At 41.4% G+C, this 11,160-nt stretch overlaps 1 protein-coding gene and 1 pseudogene across 1 annotated transcript in view; one reads left to right on the forward strand and one right to left on the reverse strand.

Annotated features, from left to right (window-relative positions):
• SMYD3 (SET and MYND domain containing 3) overlaps positions 1–11,160 on the reverse strand; it is a 1,045,581-nt gene that overhangs the window by 649,931 nt on the left and 384,490 nt on the right. The window lies entirely within an intron of this gene.
• LOC102848076 overlaps positions 10,353–11,160 on the forward strand; it is a 6,758-nt pseudogene continuing 5,950 nt past the window's right edge.

Below are 11,160 nucleotides of genomic sequence, written 5' to 3' on the forward strand. Positions count from 1 at the left end.
TTTTCATATTTTGGACATGTTGATAAGAGAGGCTATTCCATGGAGAAAGACATCAAGCATTGGGTATGACTCATAGTGACCCTACAAACAACAGATTTGAACGCTGCATATCCAGTGTCAACCTTATAATCGTAGACACACTTGATTATCAGTAGATCTCATTTGGGGTCCTCCTCTCTTTTGCCATCCCTCCATCTTTCCAAACATGATGCTCCTCTCCAAGAAAAATGTCCAATGTGTGTGAGACAAAGTCTCATCATTTACCTCCAAGTAGCACTCTGGCTGCACTTTCCCAAGACATACCTATTTGTTCTTTTGGCAGTCCATGGGATATTCAGTACTCTTCTCTAATAGCACTCCTCAAAGGCATCAATTCTTCTCTCATCCTTTTTCACTGTATAGTTCTGAGATGCATAGCAAGTGGTCATAAAAAGCAAGACATCAGGCAGGCAGGCACACCTTAACCTTTAAACTGACATCACTGTTCCTCAATAATTTGGAGAGGCCCCTGAATGCAGACTTTCCCAGTGCAATATGTCTACTGATCTTCTGACTGCTGGTACCAAGTGAACTGATTGTGGATTTAAGTAAGATAAAATAATTGACCGTTTCAATCTTGTCTCCATCTATCATGATGTTGCCTATTGGTGCAGAGGTGAGGATTTGAGGGTGGGTTTGGTTTTTTGTTTGGTTTTTTTTTTTAATGCTGAGATGCAATCCAGATTGAAGGTTGCCACATCTTACCTACTGCAGCAAGTAAACAGTCCCTTTGAAACGGATTACTACATATTCCCAGTACTCAAAGTCATTTGTGCTTTTCAACTTATTTGAAGGGTTCAGTAATAAATCTTCATACATATATTTCTCCTCCTCTTCTAAATACTAAACTCTTGGATGCAAAATCGCAGGCCCTATTAGTGCTAATGGAAGCTGTGTATTTGCATCCGGGGAAAACCTACATTTAGAAATTGTTTTCTGCTGCTTTCTGGCAGTCATGCAGTGTTTCCTCTAGTGAGCAGAATAAAAATGCATTGCTATTTATACTGGACCATTCAGGTGTTACATGCACGTCCCTAACACCCAAGAATGCATTAGCCAAAACCAACTAAAGTCATTTTTGGCTCATCATTCAAGCTGAATTAATAACATTAAACAGCATGTGAGATAGTGCAGAGCTACAGTAAAATCCCTTTGCACTCAAGCATAATTCATTCTGATCTTTACTACTGGATTCGGCTAAAGGTCAACCTATACAATGGCTGGGATTCAGAAAATGTATTATTTCACTGCTGAGTTTGCAGTGAAATGAAAGCAAATAATTGTAAAATGGAAGCAACTGGGGAAAATATGAATGTAACAAAAAATGTCTCCATTATCAGGTACATAAATAAAGTTGCACTATTGATTACTGCCAACATTTTAAACCTCCCCTCTCGTACCAGTAATGCCTTCAGTGAAAGTTAATTTTCTTCATATAGTATCTTATACTTTCAATGAACATTACTTTGATGAAGGCTAGAACAAGGTCAGAGATGTTAGTGATGATAAATTACAGACCTTAATAACTTCTGAACAATTTTAAATGTACAAGTCATCTCCAAGTCATTTAACCTGATAGATGAATGGGTAATGAACTAGTACGAACCATGTTTTAGTTGACAATACTTCATGGCAGGAGGCCAAAATTGTAAATGTGCTCTAATTAAGACTGAAACTGTGAGGCATACATAAATGAAGAAAGAAGCAAGAATTATTTTCTTTTATAAATGCATAAGCCACAATTACTTTTTAATCTAAGTAACTACTTTTTAGGTCTTCAAGATTTTATTAAACAATTAGCCAGATTCACAATGGACAGACTACAGATATGTCATTGGGTTTGGGGTAAAATATTAAAAAAACGGGTGATTTAGGTGTTGGTTTCTTTGTTTTGGTGTGTTCTTATGAAGGGCAGTTTGAGATTTCATTCTTGGAGGTCTCTTCACAGTTCATCCACTTTGCTGTTGTTGTCATAGAGACCTTATGATCAACAGCTCTGGATCCTGCCCTAGCCTGTGCCATCCTCACCATCTCTAATACACTGGACCTCACTGCCACATCACTGTGCCAATCCATTTTGATGGAGAATTTCTCAAAAATCATCCTCCTAGCATCAGAATCAGAATCTCCTAGGGAGCTAATTTAAAATGCATAGATAAACTACCTCCCCAAACTTACTGCCACTGAGTGGGTTCCAACTCACAGCGACCCTGTGTCAGATTCTGACTTCAAAACTTCATGGTAGGAGACTATCCACCTTCTCCTCTAGGAGTAGCTGGTAGATCTGAACTGCCAATCATTCATTTAGTAGCCCTGCAGGTAACACAATATGCCACCAGGACTCCTAATAGCAGATAGGTGAAGAAGTTTACTTTTCCAGGAAGCTTCCCAAGAGATCTGTCTGTTTCCTACTCTCGAGAGCCACAGTCATAAGAGGGAATTTGATGTACTGCAATGTCACCTCTCATGTCCTACTGTCATACCTGTCAGCAATATAAGAGATGGCAGGTTCTTGACAAGCAGTGCCGTGACTTAGATATTTGTCAGAACATAAGAGCATTTGAATGAATAGATAAAATGCATGAATTAGAAAATTAATCGTATTTCTAAAAAAGCCCCAAGTTCTGATTATTTTAGAGTTAGTCCTTTGGACCAGTTCACAACTCTCTAAAACTCCCCCTAAGCATGCTAAATCTCTCCCAGTGGATACATTAAGCTAGATGATCTTCACTATTTAAATATTGATCACAGAAAATTGGGAGGGAGAAGGGAATGTGACACTCTGGCTGGTATCGCAGGGACGTTACCGTGCTGCCACCAAAGCCTCCCACTCAGTTGGCTTTCCAGCAGACAGCACCACTGTCCACATCACAGCCTCCCACTAGGCCTGGCTTTCCGGCAGACAGCACCACTGTCCACACCACAGCTGCCTGGACGCTGTTGCTTAGCAACGGCCATCACTGCTCTATTTCCTCTTCACTATTTTCCTTAAGACCAAAACCTGCTCCAAGGTATTCTTTTCAAATACCTTCTGTTACAGTGACTAAATAGGTTTATTAATTTTTCTTTTAAGGGGAAAAAAGAGTCATGAACTAAATCAGTCCAAGAATCAGAGAAAGAAGAGTAAGGCAAGGTCAGAGCAGCACAGAAACGTGTTTGATGAAGAGAAATTCTTTGACAGCTCATTGACTTTATTTGCTCTCCCCTTTCATTCTGTCATTTTAGAATTGATTCAGGCTACCTCATGGGAGATGAAAGGCATTAGCATGAATTATCATTCTAAATGCAGATTCGCAAGGTTCTGCTATAAAACAAACGATTTTTCAAAAACACGTTTAAGGCATATCTCTCATCACTAGTAAAGGTCTTGTCTTGGCTACATTCCTGCTAACCAGCCACAGTATTTTCCCCCAGTACTTCTCACTGAAAGCACAATACACAATATTTTCAGATAAGCATTGCTTACAAGCTAAGTCACTTGTTCCCTATAACAATAACATTATTTGTTGTGGCTGTTGTCAAGTGCCATAGAAATGAAACTCATTTATAGCTGACTCTCCAGCGGGTTCTCCGAGGCTGTAAACTGCACAGGAGGAGTTTATACATCCTTCTCCCATGCAGCAACTGATGGATTCAAACTGCATGTCTTTGGGTTGGCAGCACAACTCCTTGGCCCTAGGACACCAGAACTCCCTAGGAAAACATATGTTATTGTTGTTCTTAGTTGCTGCTGAGTCAAGTATCATTGATAGTGATCCTATGAACAAGAGGTCTGGACCCTGTCCTATCCTGTGCCAACCTCACAACCTCTGCCACACTAAACCCACTGCTACAATCACTGTATCAAACCATCTTGTCAAAGGTCTTCTTCTATGTGGGTTAATTAAATATATATATACAACACCAATATTTACTCTAGGGAGGGAAAAGTAGAAAATATGAAAGGAAGATGTCACATGAATGGAAGTTAAGTGATAAAAATTCTTACTTTAAATACATGTCTTACCAAGAAATGAATTCTTCATGCAAAAACACAGAATGTCATTCAAGGACTTTAAGTGACATTTTTCATTAAAGATAGTTGATGTTTGCCTAAAGTATATTTACAGATCTGTTATTAAGTGGTAGAAAATATGAAGGTGTTATGTAATTGCTCTTCTTGATGTTTGCTGAGCAACTGTGATTTCTGTTGTGCTGTCAAGCTGGAACCAACACACAGCTGACCTTCCAGTGAGTTTTCAGACACAGTTAAATTGCTTAGGATGAGACTGTCCATTCTTCTCCAGCAGAGCAGCTAGTAGATTCCAACCACATGCTTTTGGGATTGCAGTGCAGCTTCTTACCACTAGGCTATGCACAAATCCCTATGGACAGCATAAACATAAGGAAAATGTGCCCCCCGTACCAGAAAGAGTCACACAAACAAATGACAGTCACAGTCTTGTTTGTCTAGTTACAACAAATGTTCCAGTTAATGTAGATTACATCTACAGTACAGGCTAGAGGAATAAACCAGCCAAGTCCTGTATACTATGGTGGTCTAGTGGACAAGAAGTTATACTGCCAACACAAAGGCATGCAGTTTAAATCCTCTAGCTGCTCAGAAAGTAAAAGATAGGTAATCTCCTACCATGTGATTTATAGCCTCTGAAAGCCGACTGAGGGTCAGCTGTGAGTCAGTTCTGATTCAAGAGCAATTAGTGAACGAAAATGAAGTGAGGCTGCAAGGAGATGAACACAGCCTAACAAGTCCAAGACATGCCAGGCTTGTAAACGAAGGCAACTTTCCCTGAAAATACTGGCAAAATGTATCAAAACATTTTTAAAAGTGAAAACTTTTAAATTTAACATACTAACCTTGAGTGAGAAACTTATGTTAAAGAAATAATAAGATGCTAGCCAAAGACATTTATTTCAACCATATGAAAATCATAAATATTTTAAAATAGCATAAATGTCCAATAGAAGAGGAATGATTAAGTAATGATAGGGCTGTGTGATGAATGAGCACCATTAAAATATTTTTCAAGAACATTTTCATGAAAGGAATAATTCACACACTGTTAAGAGGAATAAAAACTAATACATAAATGAATATAAAATAGGAAAGGAAAATCTATCAAGATATTAGTCATTATGGGTAATCTTATTTCCTTCACTCTACTTTTTCTATGTATTCCTTGGAGGTTTTCTGTGCTTTTTTTTTTAACATGGACTATGTAATACATAGCTTATAAAACCAAAATGTCTCTATAAATTAACTATATCACAGTCCTACCTGAACTTCTACTGAGAGAATTTTTTTAAAACTTGAACTCACAACTTTCACTCTCACTGTTCTCCTAAACACTAAAGAGCTAAGTGATAAAGTAACTTTCAGAAGTGTTTTCAGCTTAATAACCCTGGATTTCCAAAAAGAAATTATCAATCTGGTCAGTATTTCCACAAAGGATAGTTATTTAAAAAGCAAAACTTCAATTAACTTAGAGAAAATTGTTCTCTCTTATTTATCAATTCAACAAACAAGTGCCAAGCACAGGACATGCAAAGTCAGGCAGGACCACCCTGGGAATCTGGACACAGACTTCAGAAAGTACATTCTCCTTCAACACCTTTCCAGAGACATTCCTCTCCACGCAAACATCTCCCTTCTACCAGCATGCTGTCTACTCACAAAAGGAGCTGTTAGCACCACGTAGGACAGGTAGTGCTCAGACTATCTACACCTAACTCCCTGCCACCAGAAAGCCGATGGGGAATGGATGCAGAGAAACAAATATAGGAGAATCCAAACAATGGGGATTATTATGTCTTTAAGTCTCCCTTTTAATTCTACAAGACATATACATACAAAGATTACAAGCGATTTTGTACTTGTTTCCTCAGTTACTTATGACTAAGTCTCAAAGTGAGGGCCTGGCTTCCCAGTCCTTACACCACCAGTGTACATCAGTATCTCCATTAGCCAAGGAGGAAACCTGAGCTTGGAATAATGAAGTAACTCAGATAATCAACAAGAAGGCTGCAAAAGCAGCAGCATCCAATGTGGGGATGGCCAAGTCTGACTTCTACTTCCCTCATAAAGTGGAACTTCCCCCATTACTAATGTCCACAGTACCATACAAACAACTCCATGCCACTCCATATGTACCTAGACCTTTTCTATTCATCACAGAGGTCGATGTTCATTGAACATTGCCTCACATTTACTCACAGTTGTGGGGTTTATTTAGAGAGATTGGCTGGGGTGTGGGGAGGCAAAGAATAGCACTCAATGCAAGTCCAGGTTTAGTCCAGCAATCCCAAGTCAGATTAACAAGGCACAAATCTGCAAGTTAAAGTCTAAGTTCAGTTCATCAGCACAAACGCAAAAAGCATCTTATTTATCCAATCATTCAGCAAATTTTATCTCAGCGCAGTTATAAGATAGCTTTTCCTTCAATACCCAGCAAGTAAAACCTTTAACTGTGGCCTTTATCTACAGGGTTCCTCTGGTTACATCTTGCCACAGTCTGTTCACAATCTCTGCATCACCATCTCTCATAGTGCCTTCATAGTCCCTCCACCACCGTTTGGTTTTGTGTTTTTGTTATGGTGGGTTTTTTAACAGTATTAAAAAACACTCTCATATTTGTCCCACAGCTGTTGATGATTTTTAAGACCATGTGTGCCCAGTTAAGATAGCTGGAGACCAGGTGCCCACTCACACCCTGGATACGAGCTAATAAAATTCTACAGTCTATTCTTCTCCTGACATAGTACATGTGTAATCTGAGTAAAAGGGTAAGAGAAAGACACTCACTCACTCACAAGGAAGAACACAGACAAAGCAGGGAGGTGAGTTCAAGGGCTTTGCCCTACAGGCTACTGAACAAGGGCAATGAAGAACTCGGCTTCCAGCTCATGTCCTCACCTTCCCTGACCACATTAGCCCAGAAGAGCAGCCCACTAAAAGGTCAGATTCTATTTTCCCTGATGCTCCCCTCCTTGGTTCTACTCCTTCAATTACATATTGACAATCTGTCTAGGATTTCTGGAGTTATCTTAAAATTCTCTAAAAGACAATGGTTTTGAGTAAATCTTATCTTTAAAACTGTCTATGAATATGTGCATCTCATGTACTTTGGGCATATTGCTCGGAGAAGCTATTCTTTGGAAAGGGACAGCATGCTTGGAAAGGCCAGGGAAAGAGAAAGAGCCTCAATCAAATGGATTGACGAAGTGACTCCAGCCCACTGCTCAAGTTTGTCAGAAAGGATAAAGATGGCACTGCATAGGACAGAGTTCAGGTCTGTTGTTCATAGGGTTGCTATGAGTCGAATTCAACTCAATGGCACCTTGTTAACACGAATACATTGTTTCTACATATGTCACTTAATGTGCTGTAAATATATCCATGCATATGATAGAGCAAACAGGAACAAAACTATGTAAACTTCCTAGTCATAACAAAACAGCCTATGGGAATGAGTCTTGGGGCCTGGGGCTTCTCAGTGCTTTACATCCTTCATTGGTGAGTAGTGACTGGGGGGTTGACTAGTAGTTGTGGGGGGCCATCTAAGGTGCAGTTTTGGTCTATCCCTATACGTGGGGGGGGGGGAGTGAATAAAAGCAAGGAATCCGAAACCACCCAAAAGCCTGAAGGAACAGAAAAATCTCAATTTCCCTGTGCCCAAGACTAGAACTAGATGGTGCCAAGAACTCTGAAAGGGAACAGAATACAGGATTCTGGGTAGAGTGGGGGAAAAAATGTGCAACCAAATTCAAAATCGTAACAAAAGGCCAGGCTTACTGGTCTGATGTTGTTGTGTGCTGTTAGGTTAGAACCGATCATAGCTGACTCTCCAGAGGGCTTTTATAGGCAGTAAATTGCATGGGAGGAGACTGCCCATCTTTCTCCTGTGGAGTGGCAAGTAGATTAGAACTGCCTGCCTTTGAGCTGTCATCACAACATCTTAATCACTAGGCCACCAAGTGATGGTTGTCAGTTATCATTAAAAATCAGAACTAACCTTTCCACTGGCTCAACTTTCATCTAAATGTAATTGTTTATTTTCCAGTTGGAACCAACTAATAGCTGACCTTCCAGTGGGTTTTCAGAGGCAGTAAACTGCATGGAAGGAGACTGCTCATCTTTCTCCCATGGACCAGCTGGTGGTTTTGAACCATGTAGCTCCTAAGCAATAGACAGGCTTATAAAGTGAACAGTTACACCAAGGAGGCATGCACACCTTCAAAGAGTCAATCACACAAAATCAAAGGGCAGGATTAGATCAGGGATAAAGCTCATAAGGTATGAAGGGATAGAAAAAAAAAAAGGACGTTTAGAATGGGAAACAGAGAAGAAGCAGGGAGAATGCTGGTTCATGATCAGTGCCGTGAAATAAAATGAGTATAAACTGTTGAAAGGAAAACCAACTTGCTCTATAAAGCTCCATTTAAAACACAGTAAAAAGTAAAACAAGCAAAATCCCCCAAATCCATCTAGGAATAAAAGGATTCCCTGGGGAATGAAGACTGTTAACAAGCAGGGATGTTAACTTTGAGTTTGGAGACGTGTCGTTCAATAGGCATGTAACTGGAGTCCACTAGCTGCTCTGAAGGAGAAGGATGGGATTTACTGCCTCTGAAAACCTGCTGGAGGGTCAGCTGTGGGTCAGCTCTGACTCAACAGTACCTAACAACAGAAGCACCTCAGAATAAAGGTCTGGCAATTCACTTCCAAAGTCCTGCCAGTGACAACCTTGTGGAGTATGGCTCCACGCTGACACAGGTGGGGTCACGAGGAGTCAGGACTGGCTTTCTCAGCTGTCTACAACTGACTGTGAGTCGTTTGACTGACTTTATAAACAAAGGCAGTCAATCTCCTGTCTGTTGATATGCCATATTATACAGGCTTCAGCACTGTCATCGATGCTGGACACTCTATCACTAGCATTGTCACAGGCCGCTAATGGCACTAGTAACAGACATGTTTCAGTGGTGCTTCCAGGCTAAGACTAGGAGGAAAGGCCTATTGTAAAAATAAGCCAGGGAAAACACCTCACACAATGTTGCCCAGGCCGTTTGCTTACTTACTTTGGCTGCACCCGCAAGAGGGATGGAGCCTCCAAAAAAGCCAGCATGTTTAGTAAACTGATGGTCCGTGAAGGAGAGGGGATGGCTACGAACATACCAGCAATCACGAAGTTGGAGTGGGTGTGGACAACATTTTGTGCTGTCATAGACAGGGCCAGAATGGGTCAGAGGCTTCTACACAGTAAATAGCAAAAAATGAGTACAGAACACTGTCTGGTTCTTTCTCTCACTGATTATAGTTCTGCCTCTTCCAGAAGGACCTTATGGTCACTCTCAGTTTATATTCTATTATCAAAGCAATCTTCTATGTTACGGTAAGCTAACACATAAATATCATTTTTCATTCTCATTTTAAAAGATTTTTACCTTGCCAAAGAATGCTTCTGCTGAGCCTGTCTGGTTTTCATTCCTTCAAATTAAAACGCAATGATTCACCAGTTATTATGACAATAGCCAAACACATGTTGAAGAGAGGCTCATGATTATAATCTGTCCAATTACTGATTGCGAGATAGCATGCCTAAACAGCATTTCAAAAAGCAGCATCATTTCCGATGAAGATCAAGACAGTAATAAAATGGTTTCACAATCTCTTTGCTAAATGCATCTTTGTTTGCACTGCACTGTCTGTGTGTATTTTCATGGGGCAGGTGCAAGGAAATATAAAACATAAATATTTAAAATCCTACTGAGCTGCTGTGAAGTTCATGACAAAGAAAAATACAAACATGACGGCTCCCCGCATGTAGCTAGCTACATAGATAACTCTGAGACAATCACAAGGAAGCCAGTACATTTCTTACTTGACAATTATTATTCATCAGCACTTCATTTCTTAAAATTGGTAGTCATCTTAAAAGGATATTGGGAACACTAAATTTTCAAGTCTTCCCTCAGGTAAGTCAACAGTAATGAGCAGTAATTAGGCTAGCTTTGCATTTAAGATGAAATCTTTTATTTGTCTTTCTCAATAAAAGAATTTCGATCACTTCTGGTCATCATAATTCTGTCCCACGTCGCCGCAGGAAGACACAAAAAGGGAATTAGGCAAAGTCCAGGAACAAACTGGTTCTCTTCTGAAATGAAGCCTGGGTAAGGGCAGGCTGAAAATATTTAACTATATGGATAGAAGTCCGTGAGTTAACCAACTCCACCATGAAGATATAATCTGAAAAGAACATAAAAATAGTTTTGTACTTCTTCTGGAGTCTTGAGAGTGATCCTTGCATTCCATCATGGCTAATTTCCTCGAGCTCAACACCGGCGCCAAGGTGCCCATTTTGGGGCTGGGCACGTGGAAGTCCCCCCTCCAGGCCAGGTCGGGGAGGCTGTGAAGGTGGTCATCGACACGGGATACCGGCACATCGACTGTGCCCATGTGTACCAGAACGAGCACGAGGTGGGCACCGCCCTCCAGGAGAAGCTCAAGGCCGGCGTCGTCCAGCTCCAGGAGCTCTTCATCGTCAGCAAGCTCTGGTGCACCTACCATGACAAGAACCTGGTGAAGGAGGCCTGTAAGAAGACGCTGAGCGACCTGAAGCTGGACTACCTGGACCTCTACCTGATCCACTGGCCGACCGGCTTCAAGGCGGGGAAGGAATTTTTCCCTCTGGATGGGACGGGCAGCGTGATTCCCGGCGACATTGACTATGTGGACACCTGGACGGCCATGGAGGAGCTGGTGGACGAAGGCCTGGTGAAGGCCATCGGCGTCTCCAACTTCAACCACCTGCAGATCGAGAGGATCTTAAACAAGCCTGGCTTAAAGTACAAGCCGGCAGTTAACCAGATCGAGTGTCACCCGTACCTCACCCAGGAGAAGCTGACCCAGTGCTGCCAGTCCAAGGGCATCGTGGTGACCGCCTACAGCCCGCTGGGCTCCCCTGACCGGCCCTGGGCCAAGCCTGAGGACCCCTCCCTGCTGGAGGACCCCAGGATCAAAGCAATTGCAACCAAGCACAACAAGACTGTGGCCCAGGTCCTCATCCGGTTCCCCATGCAGAGGAACATGGTTGTGATCCCCAAGTCTGTGACCCCCAAGCG

Source organism: Elephantulus edwardii, unplaced genomic scaffold (genome assembly GCF_000299155.1).
Source record: "Elephantulus edwardii isolate Elephantulus edwardi_28Jun2011 unplaced genomic scaffold, EleEdw1.0 scaffold00214, whole genome shotgun sequence".
Classification (NCBI taxonomy): domain Eukaryota; kingdom Metazoa; phylum Chordata; class Mammalia; order Macroscelidea; family Macroscelididae; genus Elephantulus; species Elephantulus edwardii.